We start from the raw sequence: 15,623 nt of genomic DNA on the forward strand, positions 1-15,623 counted from the left end.
CTTTCAAAGCTATTTATGGTATATTCTCTTTGTGTTTTTGTATTGTTAACCAATTGTATGTCTGCACTTTTTATCCAGTTCTTTTTTATTAAGGTATGGAATTGTTGTCCAAACCTATTCACTTGGCAAGAAAATACTGTAATACCCTATTCTCTGAAGTTCTCCCCAAGCGAACAAAGGTGCAGTTCAAGGTTTCACACAGAAGTGTGATTCTTGCTACAGACATTTTATGTTTCAGAAAACAATCATTCTTTCATGTATCCCAGAAGGCTTGATAATATGATGTGAAGTAAACACTGGATTGACAAAACCTCGATCATCCCCTGATGTACGCAAGTTGATTGTCATCTGGCTCTGTGGCGCAATGGATAGCGCATTGGACTTCTAAGTGAATTGGCAAAGTCATTCAAAGGTTGTGGGTTTGAATCCCACCAGAGTTGCATTTTTTACTTTCTTATTCAAACAAGGAACATTATGCATGTGAGGAATGTTTATTTTTGGCCGATGCTTTAATCTTAGTATTTGACCCAAGTTGAACCTATGTATCTAATACAGCATGCAACTGAATCAAAAGCAGTCTGCCTTCCATTGCAACAGGAACATATTGCTCATAAGCAATACAACATCACTCCCAGAAACCTTGCACTTTCCTAATGTATCCTTCCTTCAGAAACATTGTCTTTATAATAGCTGTAAATGAGATAGACCAAAAACACGACACCCTACACTCAGACATTTGTTTCTAGCGACATATAAAGTAAAATATTCTTTCAAAACTATTTATGGTATATTCTCTTTGTGTTTTTGTATTGTTAACCAATTGTATGGCTGCACTTTTTATCCAGTTCTTTTTTATTAAGGTATGGAATTGTTGTCCAAACGTATTCAGTTTGCAAGAAAATACAGTAATACCCTATTCTCCGAATTTATCCCTAAAGGAACAAAGGTGTAGTTCAAGGTTTCACCCAGAAGTGTGATTCTTCTACAGACATTTTATGTTTCAGAAAACAATTATTCTTTCTTGTATCCCAGAAGGCTTGATAATATGATGTGAAGTAAACACTGGATCGACAAAACCTCGATCATCCCCTGATGTACGCAAGTTGATTGTCATCTGGCTCTGTGGCGCAATGAATAGCGCGTTGGACTTCTAAGTGAATTGGCAAAGTCATTCAAAGGTTGTGGGTTTGAATCCCACCAGAGTCGCATTTTTTACTTTCTTATTCAAACAAGGAACATTATGCATGTGAGGAATGTTTATTTTTGGCCGATGCTTTAATCTTAGTATTTGACCCAAGTTGAACCTATGTATCTAATACAGCATGCAACTGAATCAAAAGCAGTCTGCCTTCCATTGCAACAGGAACATATTGCTCATAAGCAATACAACTTCACTGCCAGAAACTTTGCACTTTCCTAATGTATCCTTCCTTCAGAAACATTGTCTTTATAATAGCTGTAAATGAGATAGACCAAAAACACGACACCCTACACTCAGACATTTGTTTCTAGCGACATATAAAGTAAAATCTTCTTTCAAAGCTATTTATGGTATATTCTCTTTGTGTTTTTGTATTGTTAACCAATTGTATGGCTGCACTTTTTATCCAGTTCTTTTTTATTAAGGTATGGAATTGTTGTCCAAACGTATTCAGTTTGCAAGAAAATACAGTAATACCCTATTCTCCGAATTTATCCCTAAAGGAACAAAGGTGTAGTTCAAGGTTTCACCCAGAAGTGTGATTCTTCTACAGACATTTTATGTTTCAGAAAACAATTATTCTTTCTTGTATCCCAGAAGGCTTGATAATATGATGTGAAGTAAACACTGGATTGACAAAACTTCGATCATCCCTTAATGTACGCAAGTTGATTTTCATCTGGCTCTGTGGCGCAATGGACAGCGCGTTGGACTTCTAAGTGAATTGGCAAAGTCATTCAAAGGTTGTGGGTTCGAATCCCACCAGAGTTGCATTTTTTACTTTCTTATTCAAACAAGGAACATTATGCATGTGAGGAATGTTTATTTTTGGCCGATGCTTTAATCTTAGTATTTGACCCAAGTTGAACCTATGTATCTAATACAGCATGCAACTGAATCAAAAGCAGTCTGCCTTCCATTGCAACAGGAACATATTGCTCATAAGCAATACAACATCACTGCCAGAAACTTTGCACTTTCCTAATGTATCCTTCCTTCAGAAACATTGTCTTTATAATAGCTGTAAATGAGATAGACCAAAAACACGACACCCTACACTCAGACATTTGTTTCTAGCGACATATAAAGTAAAATATTCTTTCAAAACTATTTATGGTATATTCTCTTTGTGTTTTTGTATTGTTAACCAATTGTATGGCTGCACTTTTTATCCAGTTCTTTTTTATTAAGGTATGGAATTGTTGTCCAAACGTATTCAGTTTGCAAGAAAATACAGTAATACCCTATTCTCCGAATTTATCCCTAAAGGAACAAAGGTGTAGTTCAAGGTTTCACCCAGAAGTGTGATTCTTCTACAGACATTTTATGTTTCAGAAAACAATTATTCTTTCTTGTATCCCAGAAGGCCTGATAATATGATGTGAAGTAAACACTGGATCGACAAAACCTCGATCATCCCCTGATGTACGCAAGTTGATTGTCATCTGGCTCTGTGGCGCAATGAATAGCGCGTTGGACTTCTAAGTGAATTGGCAAAGTCATTCAAAGGTTGTGGGTTCGAATCCCACCAGAGTCGCATTTTTTACTTTCTTATTCAAACAAGGAACATTATGCATGTGAGGAATGTTTATTTTTGGCCGATGCTTTAATCTTAGTATTTGACCCAAGTTGAACCTATGTATCTAATACAGCATGCAACTGAATCAAAAGCAGTCTGCCTTCCATTGCAACAGGAACATATTGCTCATAAGCAATACAACTTCACTGCCAGAAACTTTGCACTTTCCTAATGTATCCTTCCTTCAGAAACATTGTCTTTATAATAGCTGTAAATGAGATAGACCAAAAACACGACACCCTACACTCAGACATTTGTTTCTAGCGACATATCAAGTAAAATCTTCTTTCAAAGCTATTTATGGTATATTCTCTTTGTGTTTTTGTATTGTTAACCAATTGTATGTCTGCACTTTTTATCCAGTTCTTTTTTTATTAAGGTATGGAATTGTTGTCCAAACCAATTCACTTGGCAAGAAAATACTGTAATACCCTATTCTCCGAATTTATCCCTAAAGGAACAAAGGTGTAGTTCAAGGTTTCACCCAGAAGTGTGATTCTTCTACAGACATTTTATGTTTCCGAAAACAATTATTCTTTCTTGTATCCCAGAAGGCTTGATAATATGATGTGAAGTAAACACCGGATTGACAAAACTTCGATCATCCCTTAATGTACGCAAGTTGCTGTGCATCTGGCTCTGTGGCGCAATGGATAGCGCGTTGGACTTCTAAGTGAATTGGCAAAGTCATTCAAAGGTTGTGGGTTCGAATCCCACCAGAGTTGCATTTTTTACTTTCTTATTCAAACAAGGAACATTATGCATGTGAGGAATGTTTATTTTTGGCCGATGCTTTAATCTTAGTATTTGACCCAAGTTGAACCTATGTATCTAATACAGCATGCAACTGAATCAAAAGCAGTCTGCCTTCCATTGCAACAGGAACATATTGCTCATAAGCAATACAACATCACTGCCAGAAACTTTGCACTTTCCTAATGTATCTTTCCTTCAGAAACATTGTCTTTATAATAGCTGTAAATGAGATAGACCAAAAACACGACACCCTACACTCAGACATTTGTTTCTAGCGACATATAAAGTAAAATCTTCTTTCAAAGCTATTTATGGTATATTCTCTTTGTGTTTTTGTATTGTTAACCAATTGTATGTCTGCACTTTGTATCCAGTTCTTTTTTATTAAGGTATGGAATTGTTGTCCAAACCTATTCACTTGGCAAGAAAATACTGTAATACCCTATTCTCTGAATTTCTCCCCAAGCGAACAAAGGTGCAGTTCAAGGTTTCACACAGAAGTGTGATTCTTGCTACAGACATTTTATGTTTCAGAAAACAATCATTCTTTGATGTGTCCCAGAAGGCTTGATAATGTGATGTGAAGTAAACACCGGATTGACAAAACTTCGATCATCCCTTAATGTACGCAAGTTAATTTTCATCTGGCTCTGTGGCGCAATGGATAGCGCATTGGACTTCTAAGTGAATTGGCAAAGTCATTCAAAGGTTGTGGGTTCGAATCCCACCAGAGTCGCATTTTTTACTTTCTTATTCAAACAAGGAACATTATGCATGTGAGGAATGTTTATTTTTGGCCGATGCTTTAATCTTAGTATTTGACCCAAGTTGAACCTATGTATCTAATACAGCATGCAACTGAATCAAAAGCAGTCTGCCTTCCATTGCAACAGGAACATATTGCTCATAAGCAATACAACTTCACTGCCAGAATCTTTGCACTTTCCTAATGTATCCTTCCTTCAGAAACATTGTCTTTATAATAGCTGTAAATGAGATAGACCAAAAACACGACACCCTACACTCAGACATTTGTTTCTAGCGACATATAAAGTAAAATCTTCTTTCAAAGCTATTTATGGTATATTCTCTTTGTGTTTTTGTATTGTTAACCAATTGTATGTCTGCACTTTTTATCCAGTTCTTTTTTATTAAGGTATGGAATTGTTGTCCAAACCTATTCACTTGGCAAGAAAATACTGTAATACCCTATTCTCTGAAGTTCTCCCCAAGCGAACAAAGGTGCAGTTCAAGGTTTCACAGAGAAGTGTGATTCTTGCTACAGACATTTTATGTTTCAGAAAACAATCATTCTTTCATGTATCCCAGAAGGCTTGATAATATGATGTGAAGTAAACACTGGATTGACAAAACCTCGATCATCCCCTGATGTACGCAAGTTGATTGTCATCTGGCTCTGTGGCGCAATGGATAGCGCATTGGACTTCTAAGTGAATTGGCAAAGTCATTCAAAGGTTGTGGGTTCGAATCCCACCAGAGTTGCATTTTTTACTTTCTTATTCAAACAAGGAACATTATGCATGTGAGGAATGTTTATTTTTGGCCGATGCTTTAATCTTAGTATTTGACCCAAGTTGAACCTATGTATCTAATACAGCATGCAACTGAATCAAAAGCAGTCTGCCTTCCATTGCAACAGGAACATATTGCTCATAAGCAATACAACATCACTCCCAGAAACCTTGCACTTTCCTAATGTATCCTTCCTTCAGAAACATTGTCTTTATAATAGCTGTAAATGAGATAGACCAAAAACACGACACCCTACACTCAGACATTTGTTTCTAGCGACATATAAAGTAAAATATTCTTTCAAAACTATTTATGGTATATTCTCTTTGTGTTTTTGTATTGTTAACCAATTGTATGGCTGCACTTTTTATCCAGTTCTTTTTTATTAAGGTATGGAATTGTTGTCCAAACGTATTCAGTTTGCAAGAAAATACAGTAATACCCTATTCTCCGAATTTATCCCTAAAGGAACAAAGGTGTAGTTCAAGGTTTCACCCAGAAGTGTGATTCTTCTACAGACATTTTATGTTTCAGAAAACAATTATTCTTTCTTGTATCCCAGAAGGCTTGATAATATGATGTGAAGTAAACACTGGATCGACAAAACCTCGATCATCCCCTGATGTACGCAAGTTGATTGTCATCTGGCTCTGTGGCGCAATGAATAGCGCGTTGGACTTCTAAGTGAATTGGCAAAGTCATTCAAAGGTTGTGGGTTTGAATCCCACCAGAGTCGTATTTTTTACTTTCTTATTCAAACAAGGAACATTATGCATGTGAGGAATGTTTATTTTTGGCCGATGCTTTAATCTTAGTATTTGACCCAAGTTGAACCTATGTATCTAATACAGCATGCAACTGAATCAAAAGCAGTCTGCCTTCCATTGCAACAGGAACATATTGCTCATAAGGAATACAACATCACTGCCAAAAACTTTGCACTTTCCTAATGTATCCTTCCTTCAGAAACATTGTCTTTATAATAGCTGTAAATGAGATAGACCAAAAACACGACACCCTACACTCAGACATTTGTTTCTAGCGACATATAAAGTAAAATCTTCTTTCAAAGCTATTTATGGTATATTCTCTTTGTGTTTTTGTATTGTTAACCAATTGTATGTCTGCACTTTTTATCCAGTTCTTTTTTATTAAGGTATGGAATTGTTGTCCAAACCAATTCACTTGGCAAGAAAATACTGTAATACCCTATTTTCCGAATTTATCCCTAAAGGAACAAAGGTGTAGTTCAAGGTTTCACCCAGAAGTGTGATTCTTCTACAGACATTTTATGTTTCCGAAAACAATTATTCTTTCTTGTATCCCAGAAGGCTTGATAATATGATGTGAAGTAAACACCGGATTGACAAAACTTCGATCATCCCTTAATGTACGCAAGTTGATGTGCATCTGGCTCTGTGGCGCAATGGATAGCGCGTTGGACTTCTAAGTGAATTGGCAAAGTCATTCAAAGGTTGTGGGTTCGAATCCCACCAGAGTCGCATTTTTTACTTTCTTATTCAAACAAGGAACATTATGCATGTGAGGAATGTTTATTTTTGGCCGATGCTTTAATCTTAGTATTTGACCCAAGTTGAACCTATGTATCTAATACAGCATGCAACTGAATCAAAAGCAGTCTGCCTTCCATTGCAACAGGAACATATTGCTCATAAGCAATACAACATCACTGCCAGAAACTTTGCACTTTCCTAATGTATCTTTCCTTCAGAAACATTGTCTTTATAATAGCTGTAAATGAGATAGACCAAAAACACGACACCCTACACTCAGACATTTGTTTCTAGCGACATATAAAGTAAAATCTTCTTTCAAAGCTATTTATGGTATATTCTCTTTGTGTTTTTGTATTGTTAACCAATTGTATGGCTGCACTTTTTATCCAGTTCTTTTTTATTAAGGTATGGAATTGTTGTCCAAACCTATTCACTTGGCAAGAAAATACTGTAATACCCTATTCTCTGAATTTCTCCCCAAGCGAACAAAGGTGCAGTTCAAGGTTTCACACAGAAGTGTGATTCTTGCTACAGACATTTTATGTTTCAGAAAACAATCATTCTTTGATGTGTCCCAGAAGGCTTGATAATGTGATGTGAAGTAAACACCGGATTGACAAAACTTCGATCATCCCTTAATGTACGCAAGTTGATTTTCATCTGGCTCTGTGGCGCAATGGATAGGGCATTGGACTTCTAAGTGAATTGGCAAAGTCATTCAAAGGTTGTGGATTCGAATCCCACCAGAGTCGCATTTTTTACTTTCTTATTCAAACAAGGAACATTATGCACGTGAGGAATGTTTATTTTTGGCCGATGCTTTAATCTTAGTATTTGACCCAAGTTGAACCTATGTATCTAATACAGCATGCAACTGCATCAAAAGCAGTCTGCCTTCCATTGCAACAGGAACATATTGCTCATAAGGAATACAACATCACTGCCAAAAACTTTGCACTTTCCTAATGTATCCTTCCTTCAGAAACATTGTCTTTATAATAGCTGTAAATGAGATAGACCAAAAACACGACACCCTACACTCAGACATTTTTTTCTAGCGACATATAAAGTAAAATCTTCTTTCAAAGCTATTTATGGTATATTCTCTTTGTGTTTTTGTATTGTTAACCAATTGTATGGCTGCACTTTTTATCCAGTTCTTTTTTATTAAGGTATGGAATTGTTGTCCAAACGTATTCAGTTTGCAAGAAAATACAGTAATACCCTATTCTCCGAATTTATCCCTAAAGGAACAAAGGTGTAGTTCAAGGTTTCACCCAGAAGTGTGATTCTTCTACAGACATTTTATGTTTCACAAAACAATTATTCTTTCTTGTATCCCAGAAGGCTTGATAATATGATGTGAAGTAAACACTGGATTGACAAAACCTCGATCATCCCCTGATGTACGCAAGTTGATTGTCATCTGGCTCTGTGGCGCAATGGATAGCGCGTTGGACTTCTAAGTGAATTGGCAAAGTCATTCAAAGGTTGTGGGTTCGAATCCCACCAGAGTTCCATTTTTTACTTTCTTATTCAAACAAGGAACATTATGCATGTGAGGAATGTTTATTTTTGGCCGATGCTTTAATCTTAGTATTTGACCCAAGTTGAACCTATGTATCTAATACACCATGCAACTGAATCAAAAGCAGTCTGCCTTCCATTGCAACAGGAACATATTGCTCATAAGCAATACAACATCACTGCCAGAAACTTTGCACTTTCCTAATGTATCTTTCCTTCAGAAACATTGTCTTTATAATAGCTGTAAATGAGATAGACCAAAAACATGACACCCTACACTCAGACATTTGTTTCTAGCGACATATAAAGTAAAATCTTCTTTCAAAGCTATTTATGGTATATTCTCTTTGTGTTTTTGTATTGTTAACCAATTGTATGTCTGCACTTTTTATCCAGTTCTTTTTTATTAAGGTATGGAATTGTTGTCCAAACCTATTCACTTGGCAAGAAAATACTGTAATACCCTATTCTCTGAATTTCTCCCCAAGCGAACAAAGGTGCAGTTCAAGGTTTCACACAGAAGTGTGATTCTTGCTACAGACATTTTATGTTTCAGAAAACAATCATTCTTTGATGTGTCCCAGAAGGCTTGATAATGTGATGTGAAGTAAACACCGGATTGACAAAACTTCGATCATCCCTTAATGTACGCAAGTTGATTTTCATCTGGCTCTGTGGCGCAATGGATAGCGCATTGGACTTCTAAGTGAATTGGCAAAGTCATTCAAAGGTTGTGGGTTCGAATCCCACCAGAGTCACATTTTTTACTTTCTTATTCAAACAAGGAACATTATGCATGTGAGGAATGTTTATTTTTGGCCGATGCTTTAATCTTAGTATTTGACCCAAGTTGAACCTATGTATCTAATACAGCATGCAACTGAATCAAAAGCAGTCTGCCTTCCATTGCAACAGGAACATATTGCTCATAAGGAATACAACATCACTGCCAGAAACTTTGCACTTTCCTAATGTATCCTTCCTTCAGAAACATTGTCTTTATAATAGCTGTAAATGAGATAGACCAAAAACACAACACCCTACACTCAGACATTTGTTTCTAGCGACATATAAAGTAAAATATTCTTTCAAAGCTATTTATGGTATATTCTCTTTGTGTTTTTGTATTGTTAACCAATTGTATGTCTGCACTTTTTATCCAGTTCTTTTTTATTAAGGTATGGAATTGTTGTCCAAACCTATTCACTTGGCAAGAAAATACTGTAATACCCTATTCTCTGAATTTCTCCCCAAGCGAACAAAGGTGCAGTTCAAGGTTTCACACAGAAGTGTGATTCTTGCTACAGACATTTTATGTTTCAGAAAACAATCATTCTTTGATGTGTCCCAGAAGGCTTGATAATGTGATGTGAAGTAAACACCGGATTGACAAAACTTCGATCATCCCTTAATGTACGCAAGTTGATTTTCATCTGGCTCTGTGGCGCAATGGATAGCGCATTGGACTTCTAAGTGAATTGGCAAAGTCATTCAAAGGTTGTGGGTTCGAATCCCACCAGAGTCACATTTTTTACTTTCTTATTCAAACAAGGAACATTATGCATGTGAGGAATGTTTATTTTTGGCCGATGCTTTAATCTTAGTATTTGACCCAAGTTGAACCTATGTATCTAATACAGCATGCAACTGAATCAAAAGCAGTCTGCCTTCCATTGCAACAGGAACATATTGCTCATAAGGAATACAACATCACTGCCAGAAACTTTGCACTTTCCTAATGTATCCTTCCTTCAGAAACATTGTCTTTATAATAGCTGTAAATGAGATAGACCAAAAACACAACACCCTACACTCAGACATTTGTTTCTAGCGACATATAAAGTAAAATATTCTTTCAAAACTATTTATGGTATATTCTCTTTGTGTTTTTGTATTGTTAACCAATTGTATGTCTGCACTTTTTATCCAGTTCTTTTTTATTAAGGTATGGAATTGTTGTCCAAACCAATTCACTTGGCAAGAAAATACTGTAATACCCTATTCTCTGAATTTCTCCCCAAGCGAACAAAGGTGCAGTTCAAGGTTTCGCCCTGAACTGTGATTCTTGCTACAGACATTTTATGTTTCAGAAAACAATCATTCTTTCATGTATCCCAGAAGGCTTGATAATATGATGTGAAGTAAACACTGGATTGACAAAACCTCGATCATCCCCTGATGTACGCAAGTTGATTGTCATCTGGCTCTGTAGCGCAATGGATAGCGCGTTGGATTTCTAAGTGAATTGGCAAAGTCATTCAAAGGTTGTGGGTTCGAATCCCACCAGAGTCACATTTTTTACTTTCTTATTCAAACAAGGAACATTATGCATGTGAGGAATGTTTATTTTTGGCCGATGCTTTAATCTTAGTATTTGACCCAAGTTGAACCTATGTATCTAATACACCATGCAACTGAATCAAAAGCAGTCTGCCTTCCATTGCAACAGGAACATATTGCTCATAAGCAATACAACATCACTGCCAGAAACTTTGCACTTTCCTAATGTATCTTTCCTTCAGAAACATTGTCTTTATAATAGCTGTAAATGAGATAGACCAAAAACACGACACCCTACACTCAGACATTTGTTTCTAGCGACATATAAAGTAAAATCTTCTTTCAAAGCTATTTATGGTATATTCTCTTTGTGTTTTTGTATTGTTAACCAATTGTATGTCTGCACTTTTTATCCAGTTCTTTTTTATTAAGGTATGGAATTGTTGTCCAAACCTATTCACTTGGCAAGAAAATACTGTAATACCCTATTCTCTGAATTTCTCCCCAAGCGAACAAAGGTGCAGTTCAAGGTTTCACACAGAAGTGTGATTCTTGCTACAGACATTTTATGTTTCAGAAAACAATCATTCTTTGATGTGTCCCAGAAGGCTTGATAATGTGATGTGAAGTAAACACCGGATTGACAAAACTTCGATCATCCCTTAATGTACGCAAGTTGATTTTCATCTGGCTCTGTGGCGCAATGGATAGCGCATTGGACTTCTAAATGAATTGGCAAAGTCATTCAAAGGTTGTGGGTTCGAATCCCACCAGAGTCACATTTTTTACTTTCTTATTCAAACAAGGAACATTATGCATGTGAGGAATGTTTATTTTTGGCCGATGCTTTAATCTTAGTATTTGACCCAAGTTGAACCTATGTATCTAATACAGCATGCAACTGAATCAAAAGCAGTCTGCCTTCCATTGCAACAGGAACATATTGCTCATAAGGAATACAACATCACTGCCAGAAACTTTGCACTTTCCTAATGTATCCTTCCTTCAGAAACATTGTCTTTATAATAGCTGTAAATGAGATAGACCAAAAACACGACACCCTACACTCAGACATTTGTTTCTAGCGACATATAAAGTAAAATCTTCTTTCAAAGCTATTTATGGTATATTCTCTTTGTGTTTTTGTATTGTTAACCAATTGTATGTCTGCACTTTTTATCCAGTTCTTTTTTATTAAGGTATGGAATTGTTGTCCAAACCTATTCACTTGGCAAGAAAATACTGTAATACCCTATTCTCTGAAGTTCTCCCCAAGCGAACAAAGGTGCAGTTCAAGGTTTCACACAGAAGTGTGATTCTTGCTACAGACATTTTATGTTTCAGAAAACAATCATTCTTTCATGTATCCCAGAAGGCTTGATAATATGATGTGAAGTAAACACTGGATTGACAAAACCTCGATCATCCCCTGATGTACGCAAGTTGATTGTCATCTGGCTCTGTGGCGCAATGGATAGCGCATTGGACTTCTAAGTGAATTGGCAAAGTCATTCAAAGGTTGTGGGTTCGAATCCCACCAGAGTTGCATTTTTTACTTTCTTATTCAAACAAGGAACATTATGCATGTGAGGAATGTTTATTTTTGGCCGATGCTTTAATCTTAGTATTTGACCCAAGTTGAACCTATGTATCTAATACAGCATGCAACTGAATCAAAAGCAGTCTGCCTTCCATTGCAACAGGAACATATTGCTCATAAGCAATACAACATCACTCCCAGAAACCTTGCACTTTCCTAATGTATCCTTCCTTCAGAAACATTGTCTTTATAATAGCTGTAAATGAGATAGACCAAAAACACGACACCCTACACTCAGACATTTGTTTCTAGCGACATATAAAGTAAAATATTCTTTCAAAACTATTTATGGTATATTCTCTTTGTGTTTTTGTATTGTTAACCAATTGTATGGCTGCACTTTTTATCCAGTTCTTTTTTATTAAGGTATGGAATTGTTGTCCAAACGTATTCAGTTTGCAAGAAAATACAGTAATACCCTATTCTCCGAATTTATCCCTAAAGGAACAAAGGTGTAGTTCAAGGTTTCACCCAGAAGTGTGATTCTTCTACAGACATTTTATGTTTCAGAAAACAATTATTCTTTCTTGTATCCCAGAAGGCTTGATAATATGATGTGAAGTAAACACTGGATCGACAAAACCTCGATCATCCCCTGATGTACGCAAGTTGATTGTCATCTGGCTCTGTGGCGCAATGAATAGCGCGTTGGACTTCTAAGTGAATTGGCAAAGTCATTCAAAGGTTGTGGGTTTGAATCCCACCAGAGTCGCATTTTTTACTTTCTTATTCAAACAAGGAACATTATGCATGTGAGGAATGTTTATTTTTGGCCGATGCTTTAATCTTAGTATTTGACCCAAGTTGAACCTATGTATCTAATACAGCATGCAACTGAATCAAAAGCAGTCTGCCTTCCATTGCAACAGGAACATATTGCTCATAAGCAATACAACTTCACTGCCAGAAACTTTGCACTTTCCTAATGTATCCTTCCTTCAGAAACATTGTCTTTATAATAGCTGTAAATGAGATAGACCAAAAACACGACACCCTACACTCAGACATTTGTTTCTAGCGACATATAAAGTAAAATCTTCTTTCAAAGCTATTTATGGTATATTCTCTTTGTGTTTTTGTATTGTTAACCAATTGTATGGCTGCACTTTTTATCCAGTTCTTTTTTATTAAGGTATGGAATTGTTGTCCAAACGTATTCAGTTTGCAAGAAAATACAGTAATACCCTATTCTCCGAATTTATCCCTAAAGGAACAAAGGTGTAGTTCAAGGTTTCACCCAGAAGTGTGATTCTTCTACAGACATTTTATGTTTCAGAAAACAATTATTCTTTCTTGTATCCCAGAAGGCTTGATAATATGATGTGAAGTAAACACTGGATTGACAAAACTTCGATCATCCCTTAATGTACGCAAGTTGATTTTCATCTGGCTCTGTGGCGCAATGGACAGCGCGTTGGACTTCTAAGTGAATTGGCAAAGTCATTCAAAGGTTGTGGGTTCGAATCCCACCAGAGTTGCATTTTTTACTTTCTTATTCAAACAAGGAACATTATGCATGTGAGGAATGTTTATTTTTGGCCGATGCTTTAATCTTAGTATTTGACCCAAGTTGAACCTATGTATCTAATACAGCATGCAACTGAATCAAAAGCAGTCTGCCTTCCATTGCAACAGGAACATATTGCTCATAAGCAATACAACATCACTGCCAGAAACTTTGCACTTTCCTAATGTATCCTTCCTTCAGAAACATTGTCTTTATAATAGCTGTAAATGAGATAGACCAAAAACACGACACCCTACACTCAGACATTTGTTTCTAGCGACATATAAAGTAAAATATTCTTTCAAAACTATTTATGGTATATTCTCTTTGTGTTTTTGTATTGTTAACCAATTGTATGGCTGCACTTTTTATCCAGTTCTTTTTTATTAAGGTATGGAATTGTTGTCCAAACGTATTCAGTTTGCAAGAAAATACAGTAATACCCTATTCTCCGAATTTATCCCTAAAGGAACAAAGGTGTAGTTCAAGGTTTCACCCAGAAGTGTGATTCTTCTACAGACATTTTATGTTTCAGAAAACAATTATTCTTTCTTGTATCCCAGAAGGCCTGATAATATGATGTGAAGTAAACACTGGATCGACAAAACCTCGATCATCCCCTGATGTACGCAAGTTGATTGTCATCTGGCTCTGTGGCGCAATGAATAGCGCGTTGGACTTCTAAGTGAATTGGCAAAGTCATTCAAAGGTTGTGGGTTCGAATCCCACCAGAGTCGCATTTTTTACTTTCTTATTCAAACAAGGAACATTATGCATGTGAGGAATGTTTATTTTTGGCCGATGCTTTAATCTTAGTATTTGACCCAAGTTGAACCTATGTATCTAATACAGCATGCAACTGAATCAAAAGCAGTCTGCCTTCCATTGCAACAGGAACATATTGCTCATAAGCAATACAACATCACTGCCAGAAACTTTGCACTTTCCTAATGTATCTTTCCTTCAGAAACATTGTCTTTATAATAGCTGTAAATGAGATAGACCAAAAACACGACACCCTACACTCAGACATTTGTTTCTAGCGACATATAAAGTAAAATCTTCTTTCAAAGCTATTTATGGTATATTCTCTTTGTGTTTTTGTATTGTTAACCAATTGTATGTCTGCACTTTGTATCCAGTTCTTTTTTATTAAGGTATGGAATTGTTGTCCAAACCTATTCACTTGGCAAGAAAATACTGTAATACCCTATTCTCTGAATTTCTCCCCAAGCGAACAAAGGTGCAGTTCAAGGTTTCACACAGAAGTGTGATTCTTGCTACAGACATTTTATGTTTCAGAAAACAATCATTCTTTGATGTGTCCCAGAAGGCTTGATAATGTGATGTGAAGTAAACACCGGATTGACAAAACTTCGATCATCCCTTAATGTACGCAAGTTAATTTTCATCTGGCTCTGTGGCGCAATGGATAGCGCATTGGACTTCTAAGTGAATTGGCAAAGTCATTCAAAGGTTGTGGGTTCGAATCCCACCAGAGTCGCATTTTTTACTTTCTTATTCAAACAAGGAACATTATGCATGTGAGGAATGTTTATTTTTGGCCGATGCTTTAATCTTAGTATTTGACCCAAGTTGAACCTATGTATCTAATACAGCATGCAACTGAATCAAAAGCAGTCTGCCTTCCATTGCAACAGGAACATATTGCTCATAAGCAATACAACTTCACTGCCAGAATCTTTGCACTTTCCTAATGTATCCTTCCTTCAGAAACATTGTCTTTATAATAGCTGTAAATGAGATAGACCAAAAACACGACACCCTACACTCAGACATTTGTTTCTAGCGACATATAAAGTAAAATCTTCTTTCAAAGCTATTTATGGTATATTCTCTTTGTGTTTTTGTATTGTTAACCAATTGTATGTCTGCACTTTTTATCCAGTTCTTTTTTATTAAGGTATGGAATTGTTGTCCAAACCTATTCACTTGGCAAGAAAATACTGTAATACCCTATTCTCTGAAGTTCTCCCCAAGCGAACAAAGGTGCAGTTCAAGGTTTCACAGAGAAGTGTGATTCTTGCTACAGACATTTTATGTTTCAGAAAACAATCATTCTTTCATGTATCCCAGAAGGCTTGATAATATGATGTGAAGTA

General features: G+C 36.3%; 15 non-coding genes across 15 annotated transcripts; all 15 read left to right on the plus strand.

Annotated features, from left to right (window-relative positions):
* The first annotated feature begins 1,882 nt into the window (after positions 1 to 1,882).
* TRNAR-UCU (transfer RNA arginine (anticodon UCU)) lies at positions 1,883 to 1,972 on the plus strand. The gene is given in 2 exon segments: positions 1,883 to 1,919; positions 1,937 to 1,972. It is a non-coding gene; the product is annotated as a tRNA-Arg (tRNA).
* A 676-nt stretch (positions 1,973 to 2,648) lies between these two features.
* On the plus strand, positions 2,649 to 2,738 carry TRNAR-UCU (transfer RNA arginine (anticodon UCU)). The gene is given in 2 exon segments: positions 2,649 to 2,685; positions 2,703 to 2,738. It is a non-coding gene; the product is annotated as a tRNA-Arg (tRNA).
* Positions 2,739 to 3,415: 677 nt separating this feature from the next.
* On the plus strand, positions 3,416 to 3,505 carry TRNAR-UCU (transfer RNA arginine (anticodon UCU)). The gene is given in 2 exon segments: positions 3,416 to 3,452; positions 3,470 to 3,505. It is a non-coding gene; the product is annotated as a tRNA-Arg (tRNA).
* Positions 3,506 to 4,182: 677 nt separating this feature from the next.
* Positions 4,183 to 4,272, plus strand: TRNAR-UCU (transfer RNA arginine (anticodon UCU)). Its single transcript is given in 2 exon segments — positions 4,183 to 4,219; positions 4,237 to 4,272. It is a non-coding gene; the product is annotated as a tRNA-Arg (tRNA).
* A 677-nt stretch (positions 4,273 to 4,949) lies between these two features.
* Positions 4,950 to 5,039, plus strand: TRNAR-UCU (transfer RNA arginine (anticodon UCU)). The gene is given in 2 exon segments: positions 4,950 to 4,986; positions 5,004 to 5,039. It is a non-coding gene; the product is annotated as a tRNA-Arg (tRNA).
* A 1,442-nt stretch (positions 5,040 to 6,481) lies between these two features.
* TRNAR-UCU (transfer RNA arginine (anticodon UCU)) lies at positions 6,482 to 6,571 on the plus strand. Its single transcript is given in 2 exon segments — positions 6,482 to 6,518; positions 6,536 to 6,571. It is a non-coding gene; the product is annotated as a tRNA-Arg (tRNA).
* A 1,443-nt stretch (positions 6,572 to 8,014) lies between these two features.
* TRNAR-UCU (transfer RNA arginine (anticodon UCU)) lies at positions 8,015 to 8,106 on the plus strand. The gene is given in 2 exon segments: positions 8,015 to 8,051; positions 8,069 to 8,106. It is a non-coding gene; the product is annotated as a tRNA-Arg (tRNA).
* A 675-nt stretch (positions 8,107 to 8,781) lies between these two features.
* On the plus strand, positions 8,782 to 8,871 carry TRNAR-UCU (transfer RNA arginine (anticodon UCU)). Its single transcript is given in 2 exon segments — positions 8,782 to 8,818; positions 8,836 to 8,871. It is a non-coding gene; the product is annotated as a tRNA-Arg (tRNA).
* A 677-nt stretch (positions 8,872 to 9,548) lies between these two features.
* TRNAR-UCU (transfer RNA arginine (anticodon UCU)) lies at positions 9,549 to 9,638 on the plus strand. Its single transcript is given in 2 exon segments — positions 9,549 to 9,585; positions 9,603 to 9,638. It is a non-coding gene; the product is annotated as a tRNA-Arg (tRNA).
* Positions 9,639 to 10,315: 677 nt separating this feature from the next.
* On the plus strand, positions 10,316 to 10,405 carry TRNAR-UCU (transfer RNA arginine (anticodon UCU)). The gene is given in 2 exon segments: positions 10,316 to 10,352; positions 10,370 to 10,405. It is a non-coding gene; the product is annotated as a tRNA-Arg (tRNA).
* A 677-nt stretch (positions 10,406 to 11,082) lies between these two features.
* Positions 11,083 to 11,172, plus strand: TRNAR-UCU (transfer RNA arginine (anticodon UCU)). Its single transcript is given in 2 exon segments — positions 11,083 to 11,119; positions 11,137 to 11,172. It is a non-coding gene; the product is annotated as a tRNA-Arg (tRNA).
* A 677-nt stretch (positions 11,173 to 11,849) lies between these two features.
* TRNAR-UCU (transfer RNA arginine (anticodon UCU)) lies at positions 11,850 to 11,939 on the plus strand. Its single transcript is given in 2 exon segments — positions 11,850 to 11,886; positions 11,904 to 11,939. It is a non-coding gene; the product is annotated as a tRNA-Arg (tRNA).
* A 1,442-nt stretch (positions 11,940 to 13,381) lies between these two features.
* Positions 13,382 to 13,471, plus strand: TRNAR-UCU (transfer RNA arginine (anticodon UCU)). The gene is given in 2 exon segments: positions 13,382 to 13,418; positions 13,436 to 13,471. It is a non-coding gene; the product is annotated as a tRNA-Arg (tRNA).
* A 676-nt stretch (positions 13,472 to 14,147) lies between these two features.
* TRNAR-UCU (transfer RNA arginine (anticodon UCU)) lies at positions 14,148 to 14,237 on the plus strand. The gene is given in 2 exon segments: positions 14,148 to 14,184; positions 14,202 to 14,237. It is a non-coding gene; the product is annotated as a tRNA-Arg (tRNA).
* A 677-nt stretch (positions 14,238 to 14,914) lies between these two features.
* On the plus strand, positions 14,915 to 15,004 carry TRNAR-UCU (transfer RNA arginine (anticodon UCU)). Its single transcript is given in 2 exon segments — positions 14,915 to 14,951; positions 14,969 to 15,004. It is a non-coding gene; the product is annotated as a tRNA-Arg (tRNA).
* Positions 15,005 to 15,623: the final 619 nt, after the last annotated feature.

Source organism: Ambystoma mexicanum (assembly GCF_040938575.1).
Source record: "Ambystoma mexicanum isolate Mex_15411 chromosome 12 unlocalized genomic scaffold, UKY_AmexF1_1 Mex_chr12_unloc.1, whole genome shotgun sequence".
Classification (NCBI taxonomy): domain Eukaryota; kingdom Metazoa; phylum Chordata; class Amphibia; order Caudata; family Ambystomatidae; genus Ambystoma; species Ambystoma mexicanum.